We start from the raw sequence: 17211 nt of genomic DNA on the forward strand, positions 1-17211 counted from the left end.
TTGGTTTGTTTCGGAGGAGAGATTATTATGCTGACTGTTTGTAAGAACTAAGATGGTGGCAGAAATCTGAACATAAAGGATAAAGTACTTAGTGAAAGTCTGGCTTTAAAGCCTGAACCCTGGAGCCGCATAAATGTGTGTTTGTGCGCGTGACCGGCGTTTCAATCGCGTCACACACAGGTACTGTAAACACGATTCACACAAATCCTGCACTTCAGGACTTACAGCACAAATACGGAGATGAAATATGAACTGAAAATTAAATAATGTGCTATATTTCCCAAACACTCCAGAATAAAGAAAAAATAGATTATAGTTTATGAATGTCTGCGAGCAACACTTAAAATATTGAAATTAGGGATATACATCGATATTTTAAATATTAAAATATTATTAATAAAAATGTTTATTACCTCAAGCAGGTTCGTAACTTTAATTGGATATGTAATTAAATCTTTTCTTAATATATTCTTACAGTTAATATAATAAATTAGAAATATATAAAAAAAAATAGTATAAATATTAAAATATTAATAATACATGAAAAATTATTTAACATCAAAAGCATGTTCTTACACTTAAAATATTAAAATTAGAAATATAAAATACATATTGATTTTTATATAATCAGTTATAACGTCAATGTATGTTCTTTAAAACTATAAATATAAATACATATTTTTTTAAATAAACAATTATTTATAACCTCAATGTTATAAATTCAATTTAAAATATGTAAATATTTTATTTAAATATTTTAATATTCAAATATTAACATTACAATTATTTATAACCTCAATATATGTTCTTACACTTAAAATATTAAAATTAGAAATATAAAATACATTTTCAATAGAATTGATTTTCATATAATCGGTTATAACATCAATGCATGTTCTTACCCTTAAAATATTAAAACTATAAATATAAATACATCTATTTTTAAATAAACAATTATTTATAACCCAAATGTTATAAATTCAATTTAAAATATGTTAATATTTTAATATTCAAATATTAACATTACAATTATTTATAACCTCAATATACACTTAAAATATAACAAATTTAAGTTATTTTTAATCCATGTTGTATATTCTTCAAATTAGAATTGGCTTACGTCTAGTTTGTAAGTAGTTTGTAAGTAATTTTAAAGATGCTTTGTTAATCGGTATTGTTATAAATAAAGGTCACTTGACTATTTTAACACAAAAAAAATGTAACGCGTCCTCTTTAAAACTTCCCAAAAACAGAAAAGGGACAGGAAACATTTTTTTTGTCAGTAAGAACAGTAAAGCTAGCAATGCTAACGGCTTCACGTCTCTGAATATATAATGTAACGACAGCCGCCAGTAACGGTGATGACCCGGCAGCTGTGATCCGAATTCGGTCGCGTATCTGTGAAAGAGCATCGCCGTTTGCTGGCCTCTACATATCCAAGTCCCCTCGAGCTCCTGCTAGCGAGCGCCAGGTTTTAACCTGCCCTCGAGACGCTAGTCTCTGCCTCACGCCAGGTGGCCTGGAAAAACGCCAGAGCGTCGCTGTTACAACCGGCACCGGGGGAAGGAGAGCGAGAGTGTGTCTTCGCCTGCGATGCAAAAGCCATGAACTCTCTCCGCCACCAAACATGACTGCCACCAAAACTCCACTAATTAGTCCCTTAATGACTTCCAGTCTTGGCATACACGCCGCTACAACTTCATCATAAATAAATTAGCAGATAAACAGTTAAGGAACTCATTATAACTCAATAACAAAAAGTCAGGGCATCGCGGTTAAGCTACACAGCAGCGTCCTCTGGTTGTCAGTCAACGTACATCTGCTAACTTACAACATACGCTAACGGTTTGGGGACGAAATGTAAACATGATATCAAGTTTGATCAAGTCATACACACTTTTTTCAGTATACCTCCTGAAATACAATCACATTTCAAAAGTAAAATGGGTTTTGATCACTAGGCTACATCATGACTTTAATGAGAAAATACCTTGTGATATTGTGAGATTAGCATGATAGCAAGTAGCTAGCCGCAAGTCATTGTGTCATCCATCTGTTGGGTTTGAAAGTCTTAGGACTAGCTGGATTAAAAGCGTTTGGATTTTATTAGTGCTAACCCCACACACAAACCCCAAGTGCAACATAAACAGACATCGCGGAGGCTATTTAGCGCACACATAAAGAGCAGCTAAACATGAAAATCAAAATGTTGGCACTTGGAAATGGGATTTTTTTTTTTGCATGCTAATGCTAAATATAATCATTATGACGGAGAGCAAGGAAGGGGGCTGAACTAACGCATCAATTAGCTAGTATGGAAAACACAAGCTGCTAGCCAAGATTAACCTGCGCTAAAAATCAAAAACGGATGCTACATGCTAATGAGGTCAAAACAGTCTACAAGGAGCGACATTCACAACTTAAGTCACTTCTGTAACGCAACAGATTGTTAATTAGAAACGAAATGTTGACTTGATTTTGATTGGATTTCTTAAAATAATGACTACTTGGCTAATTAGCTATGGGCTAACATTATCCATTAGCCTATTATCTTGACATGAAAGTGTAAACATTGCATAAACATTGGCTGCATTAGTTTTAAACATTTGATCATTCTTTAGATGTTATGGGAATATTACTTTTGAATGTTCTTAAACATTCTGAAACTTGTTGTAACATTTAAACATAGTTACATCTACACGTTTCTGATAGAAACATTCCATGAACGATGTATAAAAAAGTTTTTGCGCTAATTTTTTTGAAAACATTACTAAAGACCAGATCATGTTTTATTAATGTTACTGGACATAATGTTTGTTCATAACTCTGAGAGAACCTTGTCACAACATTAGCTAAAAGTTCGGATAACATTAGTTCTGTTAGCTGGAAAGCCGCCAATTGCTAGGTAATTCGGAATGATTGCTATTGCATAGCTATGCTAATGTGCTCGGAATTTTTTTTTGCATGTTTCTATGTAAAAGATGGTTGTGAATGGATTACTTGCCTTTTTTATCATCCACAAACTCTTAACCTTGAGTATGAGCACTAGCGATGCTAATCTGAGCACTAGCGATGCTAATCTAAGCAAGCAATGCTAATTACACAAAAATAAAACTTTGATATAACTTTGTGGAACACATAATTGCTTAAAATGCATCCTTAAGTGTATTAATATCCAAAATCCAAAATCACAGCTTTGAGACTCATAGAACCGCTTCGGTTTCCTCGCTGGCGCTGCTAACTTCCTGTCTGTGGATTGAAACCACATGGGTCAACATCATTGCTAATCCCATCATAATACACAACATTTATTCAAAAGCACAGCTCCTGAATAAAAAACCATGAGGTTTGTGTTTCCTGGAAACAGGTCTGATTCTTTTGCACTACGCTAACATGACTACACGCTAGCATCACTGATTACTTTAGCATGACTATCACTCTGCTGCAGCTCAGACGTCATTTACTGATAACACTAGTTCATAATCATCATGTGTGTAATGTGATTATAGGTATTCTAAAGATACGCCATGGTTGTTTTTGTTTAGGAAGTGCGATAAGCTAAAACTGAGATGTTTTCCGCTACACATGGCGGATAACGTACTGTTCTCCTGATTAAGGCTCGTTGGTGGCTAAAAACAAATGAATGATATTCTTGCTTGAGAATTTTCATTCACAAGGACAGTGGGTTAGCAAACAAGCTCCCACCGCGACACGCCGATGAACATTAGCATGAAATGCTAACTAGACTGGGAAACCACCTTCCCAGTCTAGTTAGCATTTCATGCTAATGTTCATCTGCGTGTCGCGGTGGGAGCTTGTTTACACGGAAACAATTCTGAAGAGAAAACGCAAAAGTGGCGTTGAGTCATCACTTTTTATTCTGCGTTTAGACGAGCGTTTTGTGTGGGAAATCCGCGTGCAAATGGTGTGTGAAAGTGTGTGAAATTCAATGTAGTATGCACTTCAGGCGGCTAGGAGTGCATACTACCTGCGTACAACCTTCACCGTCAAGCAAACTTTTGCGTTTTTACCGTTTACACGGGAACGCGGCGGTGGAGCGTTTTTAAGATTTCCACTCTAGAGGGTGGTTTCACTTTTTAGCGTTTTTAAGCCTCAAAAACGCCGTCGCCGTGTAAACGAAAGGCACATCCGATAAAATATTTGTACGTTTTCACGTGCGAGCGTTCTCGTGTAAATAGGGACTAAATTGTTCTGACAAAACAAGTATAATTTATGGCTAATTGCAATTAGCATTGAAATTTGAAGACGGTTACAGTGGCTAGCAGACGAGTTATCAATAATGGTGGCTAGCTAAAACGGCTAGTGTGTTCCTTCCCTAACATTTTAGCCTTGAGTTAGTTTGTGTTTTTTGCTTTTTGTACTACATTGTGATTATGAAAGACAGTGACTTGGTGATTATGTTTTTTCCAGTTTAATTTCATTCTCAGCGTGAGACGCGGATCATTTCACACAAATAGAAAGCGCTTCAAAGGGGGTCTTGAAAGACTTTCTCAGCAAACTTTCATTGAAACTACGGCAACAAGTATTTATCAGCGCACAGCCGGTTTCAAAGGAAACCCTGTGTAATGTTTCCTCGCTTCTTGTGCTGAAACTCTACATGAGCGCTAACTGAACAAACTAGCTAATACTGAGAAATACATATGTGGATACCCTTACAAACAAGTACTGTTCGGTGCCTTGATATATATAACATGGTAAACGCCAAAAATAAACGCTATTACCATGGTACACATCTTAAAATCATAGTGTCTTGTCCAGAAGGCACAATGGCTTTTCTTCAGTATGTGTTTTGTCTTGAGCAGTAAATATGTGGATAAAGACAAACTCAACACTGACTTGCTATTTTAAACTCTCTCTCTCTCTCCCTCTCTCTCTCTCTCTGTGTGTGTGTTTGAAATTGACTCGTTTTGCAGATCGATACTGTGGCTTCCCTAATTGGACACTTTTTCTCAACTGAAACCAAATACCCACAACAGAGGAAAGCTGCATCCCAAAAGCGCCCGCAGTAAAGCGTTTAGAGCGACGGCTCGATTCACCGGAGGAAACACTCGCCCCAGGAAAGACAGTCTGGCTCGGACTCGGACACCGCCAGCAATGTCAAACCGCTGCAGAATCGCTGCCAGATGATCTGGAGCTATTTCAACACCAAAGTCACCTGCTCGTGTGTGTGTGTGTCAAAGTCATCCGAGTGAGTTTCTCCCCCGGTGATAAACAGCACCTCCTGCTGTCATTGTCCTACAGATATGAGATATTCCTGTTATGGTAGTAGAGTAATGTAGGCCAGTAAGAGCTGTGCGTATAAATCACACTCCCCTGGCCACAAGAGGCGCTCTAGCGATTGATGCTAGAAGCTAGTGTGTTTAGCATCTTTGTTAGCGCCCACGCCAGAATCCTTCTCAGGAGTGTTTCCCACGATGCATCGTTGAAGAAATCGACTAGCTAGTCTCGACTGTTGCCCGAAATTGTAATGTCGCAAATTGGTCGTTCACAGGTTTTGGGGTAATAACAGAGAATGTCTAATTGAAGAGAATTGGCACTGGCTGGTTACTTCCGGGTTCTGGACTGGCTGCAGTAACGCGTCTCTGTCCATGCGGGGGCGCTCGCGGTCGAGTGCAGAATGAATGGGAGTCAATGGGGTTTCACCTCCAGAAATCCACTTTTCTCAGGATGTAATTTTTTGTCAAGTAATTTGAAAGTTTCATTCAAAAGAAAATACACTTGCATTTTTAAGTTCACTCATCTGTTCTAAAAATCCGTTAAAAATGTGGTGATGTCACACAATAGCAGAATGCTAGCGCGTTCCGGACAACAACGGCCTAACCTGTAAGAAATCAAAACGACATAAATACTCGTTCATTCGACTTTTGCCCTATAATCTATATTGAACTTGCGGAATCAACAATAAAATCTATTTTGATTTAACGACAAGCAGGTGAAAGAGACACATTTAGCCGTTTAGCCCCATAGACTCCCATTTATTCTGCTCTCGCCCGTGATCACCTCCAGTGGAATTCTAATGAAACTGCGACCAAGGTGATGCACAATAATAACTACTTTTAATGAATCTGTTTGAGATCGAATTAACGCTAGATGTTTTGCTATAAATTACAGCCATGCATCTGACGACTATTTCTAATTTTCTACAATATTTTGCTTTATTTCCAGATTCAATCATTGACTCGTTCTTGCGCACTAGAGCTCGTTCGCACACCCGCACTCTTCAAAAACAAAGCTTTAAATCTCTTGACAAACTCAAAGACGTAAATGACATTTGTATGTATTCTAAATAAAACACACAGGTTGCGCTGAATGTCAGCTTGCTACTTTTTGCTCAAGATCAGGATTTATTGAGGATTTATTGACACCACAGGTCGAGATCTGTCGCTCACACACACAACTCTGCGATGCTGTTTGCGAATGTTTGTTTGGAACGATGGTTTCGGGGAAACATCGACTCGTTAAACTGCTGATAACGACGTAACTTGCGACCATAGTTGGCTAACGATTCTTTTGGGAAACACACCCCTGAGCCGTCGAGTAGGACCGGTTACATTTGGTGCCGTGACCCGGAAGGGAGTGAGGTTTGGGGGGGGTGAGTGTAACGTAGGCCAGTGAGAGCTGTGCGTATAAACCTCACTTCCCTAATCTCAAGAGGCGCTCTAGCGATTGACACTAGCGGCTGCGTTTTTTAGCATCCTTGTTTTGAATCCCTCTCACAGCGGGTCAAGTACGACCAGTAACATAGCCATTTAATTCGAAGTCGACTATACCGACTCGGGACGTCATTCATTCAACCTTCTTAGTATTCCATCTAAATATAAACAATATAACAAGAAATAAATATATATAAGTGGAAGAATGCATGTTTTCTGATAGATTTTTAGTATAGGGTCGCTAGTGACCCGAGGAATGTAATAGTGCAATTCACCTTTTTTCCTCAAGGTGGCGATGTCACAATGACAATATGATGGTTCACGTAGGCATAAAACAAAAGAATATATCAGCGAAACTTGAAATGGCTCAGCGATTTACTTCGTACCAGTTACATGATGATGAATTTGGGGAAGAAGCTGCCAGCGATCAAAATATTGGTTTATATGCTTCGTTTTTATTTTTTGTATTTGTTATTAAAATATCAGAGATTCATACTGTTGCGGCAGCTAGAGATCGATCAGTGTTAAGATATCGATCCGGGTCAGTAAAGACCCAAATATGTAATAACGATTGGCGAAACATTCATGCATTTAAGGGTCAGAATAGCTAGATATCTTTAGTCGTAATATTACGATGCTATATGACCGATTAAATGTTCAATGTGTTTATGCGCATGAACACCATTTACACTACGAGTCGTGAAAAATGTATCAAAAATACTTAAAACATAAGAGTTTTTATTTTCACAGTATCGGATTGATTATAATGAATTTTTCCTCGACGATTACGGTGACTATTTCGGCTAAACTCCTCCCCTAAATGATACAAACAAAACTAATGTGTCAATCAAACTGTGTAAGTGGGAGACACAGTGAACAACAGCACTGATTTCATTCACATTGATATACAGTATGTGGTTAATTTGACTGAATTAATCACATGATGATATGCAGATAGGTGTATTGATTGACAGCCCAAAATGTTGAGGATGTTCATGTGTTCTGGTTTGGATCACCTGGACGACACTGATGATATTTCCCGCATGATTTCTGCTGAATTAATTACTTTTAATGGTGATGAATGAATATTCAAAGGCCCCTAATGCGAATCACATGATAGAAACAGTGTGTAACAGTAGCAGAAAAAACATCTGGGAAATATTCCTGTCACAGATTTCAGATCAGTGTAGTTTCACACTGCTTTCACAGAGCTTTAGTAAATCGCATTATCATTTACATTTATTTATTGCATATTTAAGTAGCGTAATTGCAGTGTTAATTTATGTGTAACAGCTTTAATATAAAATAAAAAAATAACAGCAATATGAGAAAATATACAGTACAAAGGATCAATAATAATTTCACATTTATGATTTTATAATTATTGATCAAAATTAATAAAACTTAAATATTTAATGATGTTATAAAATATGAAATATATGAAATTAAAAAAAGAATGCAACAAATGGCAAATACAAAATCTTAACTACTAATGTGCAGGCATAGGTTTACAAATATTGACTATTTTACAATTAATTATATATATATATATATATATATATATATATATACACACTGAAAAAAATAATATGCTTTATCTAATCAATAAAATTGTGGCAACATATTACAAGAAATATTATTAATTAAATTGTACAAATTATAATTAATTAGAATGTTAATTTGATTAACTATTATTCAATTCTAATTTGTTCAATTTAATAAATAATATTGCTTGTAATCTGTTGCCACAATTTTATTGATTAGATAAAGCATATTCATTTTTACAGTGTGTATATATATATATATATATATAAAATGCAAAAATAACATGAACACACATTGAACGGCATGATGAATAAATACTGTAACAATGTATTTGCTTATGAGACCTTTATGTAAACTGTTACCTTATTTCTTCATTTAGATGTAATATTAGTTTGTGCGTAATGTTTAAAGTAATGGTGAAGCGAAGACTTTCACCTGCTAAGAGTCTCAGCGGAGCGCTAATGACTTCAGCCATTATTGGAGGAAAGACACGAGTGGATTTCGCCTCATTAGTGAGTTTGTTTTGTTAATGAGGAGTTTGGTGGCGGCGTGGGGTCAGACGACGACAGACTAAACACAGACCTCCATCGGTCAGGCCGTGACCTCAACACAACACACCACACACACACACCTCAAATCAAACACACATCTTTAAAGGGATAGTTCACACATAAATGAAAATTAGCTTATGATTTACTCACACTCAAGTCATCCTAGATGTTGGATCACAGATGTTAAATGTATCCGAAGTTCGTTGCCAATGAACAGATGTTAATGGATGGACGGGATAAACAGGATGTACAAGATGGCCTTTAGTCACTACAAACAATACAATAGAGGAAATTAAACTCATATAATTCATCATCAACATATATTCTCAACAATTGGCAAAAACCAAACTTACTCAACGCATCCTGAGTCAAGGACATGGTTGGGTGTCCATTCCAACCACCACACCTCACCAATACAAAAGGAAAAAAGGGAGGAAGTGAGGTCGACTTATAGACCTCGACCAGGGGGTGTATGGGTAATGTAGTGAGGCTTACATAGAATTGTGGGATATGTAGTGCAAATATGTATATATAAAAAATAAATAAAAATAAAGGGTATAATTAAAGGACCAAATTCACAACACTAGGTGTATATGACTTCATATCAGATGAATACAGTCAGAGTTATATTATGCACTTTTATGATGGATGGAAGCACTTTTATGATGGATAGATGCACTTTTATGATGATAGATGCACTTTTATGATGGATGGATGCACTTTTATAATGGATAGAAGCACTTTTATGATGGATAGATGCACTTTTATGATGGATAGATGCACTTTTATGATGGACAGATGCACTTTTATCATGGATAGATGCACTTTTATCATGGATAGATGCACTTTTATGATGGATAGATGCACTTTTATGATGAACAGATGCACTTTTATCATGGATAGATGCACTTTTATGATGGATAGACGCACTTTTATGATGGATAGATGCACTTTTATGATGGACGGATGCACTTTTATCATGGATAGATGCACTTTTATGATGGATAGATGCACTTTTATGATGGATAGATGCACTTTTGTGATGGATAGGTGCACTTTTATGATGGATGGATGCACTTTTATCATGGATAGATGCACTTTTATGATGGACAGATGCGCTTTTATGATGGATGGATGCACTTTTATGATGGATGGATGCACTTTTATGATGGACAGATGCGCTTTTATGATGGACAGATGCACTTTTATGATGGACAGATGCGCTTTTATGATGGACAGATGCGCTTTTATGATGGATAGATGCACTTTTATCATGGATAGATGCACTTTTATGATGGATAGATGCACTTTTATGATGGATAGATGCACTTTTATGTGAATAGATGCAGTTGAAGAGCCAGGACATTTATTAATATAACTCTGATTGTATTCGTCTGAAAGAATATTGTCATATACACCTAGGGTGAGTAATTTATGGGCTAATTTTAATTTCTTTGGTGAACTGTCCCTGTAAAAGCAATTTGAGATGGCAGTTGCTCTAATCTTAATCTCACACACTAAACCACACAGACATGAAGTGTGTTATCCTGCTCAACTTCAACCCGCTCTCTGACTGCTTTCCTAATGTACGTTTTCATCAGACGCCGTCGTCTCGTTCTCACTGCGAGCTTCGCGTGTTTGTTTGATGGCTTTCAAGTTTTGTCACAGCTTCTCATCATGTCTGTGGGAAACCAGAAACGACACGGCTATTAAAAACTAAAAATATGATACAGGGAGTGTCAGGAAAAACAGTCGAACACCAAATCATGTCAGCCCAACCAATATACAGTAGGACAGGTCAATCTCACAAACAACATGATCATATATATAACATTAATTTTAAGTACCTATTTTTATTTGAATGTGCAAAAAGGATCTTTCCAGAGCCGAATATGTGAATTAAACTAAATAAAATCAATGGATTCCAGTCGAGCGAGTTTGAACAACATGGCCGCCCTCGCTGAAGTTGCTTTGACAAATGCCTCTATATCTACATATTACATTTATTGGAATGGTGATGTATCTCCTTTCCCCATTACGCTCTTATTTAGAGAAGAAATCCTCTTTGTGGAAAGACAAAATGATAAGCACAGACGAGCTCGGCTACACGGGACGACACGTCCTCTTCATCTTAAGCTCTGTGTGAAGAGAAATCAAGCAGAGGTTGCAGATTTACCCGATAGACCCGTTACTCTCTCCCGCCAGAGCTATCCGCGCTCTGCAAACACAAGCAGTCAGCGAGAGTTAAGCTCAAATGAACAAGGAATCGTTCCTGAAAGCCGGCAAATCATAAAGAATGGAGGAGCCTCTCGCCGGGCGGGAAACAAACCCACAGTTAGCTCGCGCCCCGCTAGCTCACCTAAAAACCAATGTCGAGTCTTTATTCACTCAGCTCGTGTGTTTTTGAAAGTGTTTTGTGCTTGTTGGGACATAATAGACTGAGTCTTTCCTTTCCGTGGCCGTGTGTGTCATGTTTAAAACTCATAAATACAGTCATCGGTACAGCAGAGACAGCAAAAGCCCATTTGTCTGTGAATTCATAATACATGTTGTGTGGTAAAGACCTATATATACCAGCCGTTGGCACGATTCTGCCACTCTTCTTCATGTATAATCTCTCGTGTGTCTTGATGCCTGTTCACAGGCTCCTAAACATGCATTTAATGAATGCTAAAATGATAGCTCAAATGAATCAAATCATAGCTAGCGGTGCTAGCTCTTTCTGGTATTTTACGCGACACTCGAGACGTTCATTTTTGGTCAAAAGTTGTATTTTAAAAGCATACAACCAGTAACATTCTGAAATGTTGTTAAAATAGCAAAATATTTAGCTTAAAAACAAATGTTTCTGGAACGATTCAGTTGAAATTATAATAAAATCTGTGCATTTAAAATTTAATAAAAAGCACAGTGGACATTTTTACGTGGTAAAGATGTTTTAAAACATTGCTGACAACAATGTTGTTTTGCAACAAAGTTGCAAAAAAATTTTACATTAAAAAAACCTGACAAACTTATGCATTTAAAATAGTGCTGTCAAATCAATTAATCACGATTAATCGCATCTAACGTAAACGTTTTTGTCGGCACTAATTTATAAACAAAAAAAATACTTTTATAGCATTAAAACTAGGGATGTCCCGATCCGATCCACGGCATCGGTATCGCGCCGATACCGGCCCAGAACGCTAGATCGGAGATCGGAGGGGAGAAAAAAATATGAGCGATATCCAGTTTAGCGGCGCAGCCTGTCACGTGATGATTGTTGTGTTTACGCACACGCGCGCAGAGAATCACTCTCGCTTTGCGTGTCAAGAGCGAAACTGGCGCGCGTAAAGTTTGAAGCGAAATTTACGCGCGTGACGCGCGTCAGAATCAAAATCCGTTGGCGGTCATTGTTTTTATGTCGACCGAGCATTCATCAAGAGAGTTACCGCTCTGTATTTACTCTGGATAGCAGAACAGCGGCGTGGGGATCATCGTCGCCGTATATTTGTGTCCACCGGACCCTTCGGAGCCGAACCGTTTGGCGAGTTTCACCATTTGCTCGCTCCAGGAGCTGCGCTGGATAACGGCCGCTGTCAGCGGTACTTCCGCCTGTCACGCGCCCAGTTTGATGACCTGTTGTCCCGCATCTGAGCGAGGATCACCCTCGCCCGGCCCCTCATCCATCTAATCTAGCTGTCATTTATTTTTGTTTTGATAATAAATAGAGCCAGCCTTCAAAAGTTATTAACCTGTCCTGTGATTTTTTTTTCTCTCTCTCACGTCCAGACACGAATTTATGCACATATGTTGATTGTCTTTACAACATAATACTATTTCTAGATATGGAATGAATAACATTCAATACAAAATGAACATGTCTCCATATAGAAATAATGTTTTATGTGATGAAACATTTGCTTTGTTGTGCATAATCCCACCATGCATTTAGTCATATTAACAAAATAATTTATTGAAGCATCCAGACACTTCACCACGTGAGCAAGCAGCTAGGCTCCTGATTGGTTAACGCGGCGCGAATTCACGCCAAAGTTCAGATTTTTCAACTCGGGCGGCAGACGCGAATTCGCGTCAAACGCGTGAATGCACAACGCTCAATTCTCGCCAACTTGACGCGCGAATGAGGCGTATTCGCGTCTTCCGCGCCGCGCTCCACGCCTCATTCGCGCCGCAGGAATTTTTCTTGCATTGACTTAACATTGAAATCATTCGCGCCTGACGCCCTATTCGCGTCCGGTGTGAACGTAGCATTAGTGCGTCGAAGTTGTGATAGCGCTGTCGGCTAACGCGAAATGCTACTATTTACATTCCATGGATGTTTCATATATACAATTGTTTTGGACTAAAAACTTCTTCAAATTGGATTGTATGGACGCTTTACAGTGAAACCAAACCATTTTTGTTGGAATGTGGACTAACAGATGGCTAATTGGTGAGTTTCTTCCAGTTTGTGTTGGTTTGTTTTGGCTGTTGGTGGTCTGACAAAGAGACAGATTGTGCCCGCTGTGTTGATTGTATCTTAAAATGGTTTACGTCGTTCGAATCACGAGTTTCTCAGCTTTCCAAAGATATGTATTATGTTTACTTTTGTGTTTGTTTTGTTTTGTCTTTCACAAAGTTAAACCTATAAACCACCCGGTGGGCCGTATACGGCACGTCGGACCACGAAAAAAAAAATATCGGACTAATATCGGTATCGGCAAAAGCCAAAGGTGCGGCATCGGTATCGGAAGTGAAAAAGTGGTATCGGGACATCCCTAATTAAAACTAGGATGTCCTGAAGCAAAAGTATTTCGATCGCCCCCTGGTGGCTGGCTGCAGTATAGGTCATAAGCCCCGTCCTCTCCATGTAATCCAATGGGATTCGAGCCAAACTCAACTTCATCCAATTACACTTCAAATTTTTCCAAAGACGGTTTCCGTCATTTTAGGTAGCTCTTATCACGTTGATGTTTGTTCAAGTGTTCGCTTTTCCAATAAGTTTGGATATAGTCAGTTATTTGTTGGGGTTTTACATTATGATTGACAGCTCTGCTAATGGGAAATGTGGGCGGGACCTTGATACTTAGGAGGAGGAGCCATTTACATAGTTAATTTGGCTTCATTTTTCTACAGTGAAAGGAAGTGAAGACACGCCGTCTATCTTTTATTAGAGTCTAATTAGAAACCATATATCTAAAGAAACACATACAGTGTCATCTTACATTTCTCACCTTCACATTTGGGTTTGATGCTTTCATCAAGTTATTCATTGAGAGTCTTGATTTGCTGTTAAAACTCTACAGCTGCTGACAGCAAATCAACGACAGCGACACCTTAAGTCTGGATGTGTTAAAAAACACTTCACACCCAATCAAATTACGTCTGTGTGACGATATGAGAGCAGTCGTTTCAAATTGTCACCATTGTGAGGCGTTTCAGAATGACTTCAGAATTCACTTTGGCTCACCATTTTAGCCACAGACATGAAATAACATCCTAGCAACACCCTAGGAGCATTATAACAATTGCAAATTAGTGCTTAGCAACCTCCCAAAAAAAAACTGACTACATAGCTTTTCCTTGGCAACCCCTTAGAAACAACCTAGTTATGCCCAAGCAATTATGCAAAATACCCTAGAAATCACACAGCAAAATATATAAAATATATAAAAAATATTATTGTTGAATATTGTTATTGAAATCAATATTATTGTTGAATCCCCAACTAAACAAGCCAAAGGCAACAAAGGTGAAAAGGGCGAACCAAAACTCCACCAGTGACAGAATGGAGAAATAAACCTTATGAGAAACCAGACTCAGTCGCTCAGTTCTCCTCTGGCCAACGGACGAGCAGTGTATGATTACGATTCAGGCGGCATTACAGGTCAGAAGTCGGATTGGATTGGAATAACAGCAACTTTCCTGAAAGCCGCCACAAAAACCCTGTTGAATGCATTGCTTTTCCTTAGAAATCACCTTAGAAATCACCTAGTAACACCTTAGAACTACTTTAACACCCTAGCAACTGAATAGCAATGCCCTGACAACTAAGAACACCCTAGCAAACATACAAAACACAATGTAGCAATTACACCCTAGCAACGACCCTAGTAAACGCGACCATTATAACACTACCAACTGCATAGCAACACCACACAATAGAAAGGATCCTAGCAACCACGTAACGATACCAAAAAACAGAAGCAATTGCATAGCAACACCATGGCAACAGAAGCATACAGTGTTACCCATACATACTATACTTATTATAGTAATGTACTAACCCATGTACTTACCTTATATTATTATCCAGTAGGCTATACTGTACTGTAAAAGGAAGCGTTATAATCTACATAATAAATCTAGTTTGTATCTAAAACGTGTGCGGTAAATAGTAAATAACACGGAATTGAACACCTAAAACTGTAGTGTTTGAGGCAGAACACGTGTGTGTCACGGAAGTGTTTGTTCTGTAGGTCAGAGATGACAATGTGAACCTCCGGATGAGAGAAAGTGAAGATGTGATTTGGTCTGGGAAATCTTCAGGGTTCTTCAGAAACTATTGGCCCGTGGCGAACAGCGGGGAGCGAGCGAGCGAGCGTGTGTGTTTGTGTGTTTGTGTGTGTGTGTGTGTATGTGTGTGTTTACTCGCCCGCGCGCGCGTTTATCTTCTCTACCTCTCGTCGAGCTAATGGCCGCTGCAAGCACTCGGGCCTCCGAGAGAGAGGAATAAACCCGCTGAGAGGAATAAACCTGCTGGGAGGAAAGACGAGCAGAGAGAAAGACCCTCGCTGTTAGAAACAAGAGGGCAAAGAAGGTGAGCCAAAACACGCCGGCAAAACCTGTTTATATTCCTCCTGAAGCGCCACGGTGTGATCGGGAGCCAAAAAGTGTCTCTCTTCATTTTCATTGGCGCTCACACCCGGCCCCATGAGGTAGAAAATTACGCGATTTAGGGTTTTATCATCTGAAACACTGTTTAATTTACTTTTTTTTAATTTAGAGAGACAATGGTGCGATGGAGGGAGACCTAAGGGACAACGGCTCTGTTCTCAAGTGAATACTAAAAAATGCTCACTTTGGGATATAACAGTGTGTGTGTGTAAATTTATATATTAACTTTTATGAAATTAATAAACACACCACAATATTAGTGACAACCAACAGATACATTAAAAAGCAAATGCATCAGGTGGTGTGGTGTATTATTTAAAGGTACAGTGCACCCAAAAATGATAACTGATAAAATGATAATTAAAAGCCTTCTGGGTAAAAGGCAAATGCAGCATAATTTATCTAAAAATATCAACAAGAAAACTATACTAACATATTTTTTAATTAATACAACTGTAAATGATTGGAAAGATACAGGAACAGTAATATAACAGTAAAACATGTGCATAATACATTAATGCCATGGAGCATTCTGGGAACTCAAGTCTTGCCATGCTTTCTAATTACAAAGAATTGACATACTGAACACATACTTAATAAAATGCCAATCTACTTATAATGAGAAAATCAGTGACTTAGCAGCAAAGAAATGAAGATAAGAGCCTGTATGATGCCCAGTGATTACAATACAAATTTATGTTTAGTTTTTTTTTTAATCACAGAAAAAAGGCTAAATTGTGAGATTTTTAGGCACTAAAAATACACATTCTTTTCAAAACACCATTTGAATTTACAAATTTACCTGATAACTTAATTTATTATTAATATATAATTTAAAACATGCTTATTTTTAAATTTTTCAGCTTTATATTGTTGTCTTACGGTTTGTTGTTGAATAAAAAAAGAGAATGGCAAGTGTTCTTTAAATTTTTATTTTAATGTTTAAACATTTAAAATCATAAAAGCCTTTAAACTACTTGAAATCAGTGGTTACAACTTGAAAAAAAATATATATATATTAGTAAAGTTACAACTTGAAAAAAATGATTGAAAATGTATATTTACAGGAGCTTTTCTACTAAAATAAAACATGTTTTGGTCCCACTGTCCCACAAGCATGCTGGGAATCTCCTGTTCTCTCACATGAAGACGATTGGAGGAAACTTCAAAGATTTTAGTCACTTTAGCTCTGCTTTTCGTTTTGACTGATCGTCTGCTCAAAATAGTTTCTGCAAAGTAATGTCATAAAGATTAAATGAGGACATTTTTAATTACATGATTTTTTGATTCCAAATTCATGGAATTATACACTGAAATGGTAAAAACAGCAAGTTCTGCAAATCTCTTTATCTGAAATGTTGCTTGAAGAAAAACTTTTGGCTATGACCATTTTTTTTAAAAAATATAACTTTAAAAAAACTTTCCTTAACTATTGTCAGTTGCATCATATTTCCACATTACTGGGATTTATAACAAATGCATTAACATGTCTCTGTAAATCCAGACTTTTGAATGCTTGTGTCATTGGTCAGGAGTCCTACGGAGTCCCTAAAGGGACA

The 17211-nt window shown here is 37.6% G+C and overlaps 1 long non-coding RNA gene across 2 annotated transcripts in view; it reads right to left on the reverse strand.

The window, feature by feature from the left end:
- Positions 1 to 9263, reverse strand: part of LOC120486744 (uncharacterized) — a 31414-nt gene extending 22151 nt beyond the window's left edge. For both annotated transcript variants that reach the window (XR_016169448.1, XR_016169446.1), the window contains exons 1-2: positions 9124 to 9263; positions 8921 to 9038 (exon numbers count right to left, since the gene is read on the reverse strand). This is a non-coding gene — a long non-coding RNA (uncharacterized LOC120486744). The remainder of the gene's footprint in view (positions 1 to 8920; positions 9039 to 9123) is intronic.
- Positions 9264 to 17211: the final 7948 nt, after the last annotated feature.

This window comes from Pimephales promelas, chromosome 2 (assembly GCF_988280905.1).
Source record: "Pimephales promelas chromosome 2, fPimPro1.hap1.1, whole genome shotgun sequence".
NCBI lineage: Eukaryota > Metazoa > Chordata > Actinopteri > Cypriniformes > Leuciscidae > Pimephales > Pimephales promelas.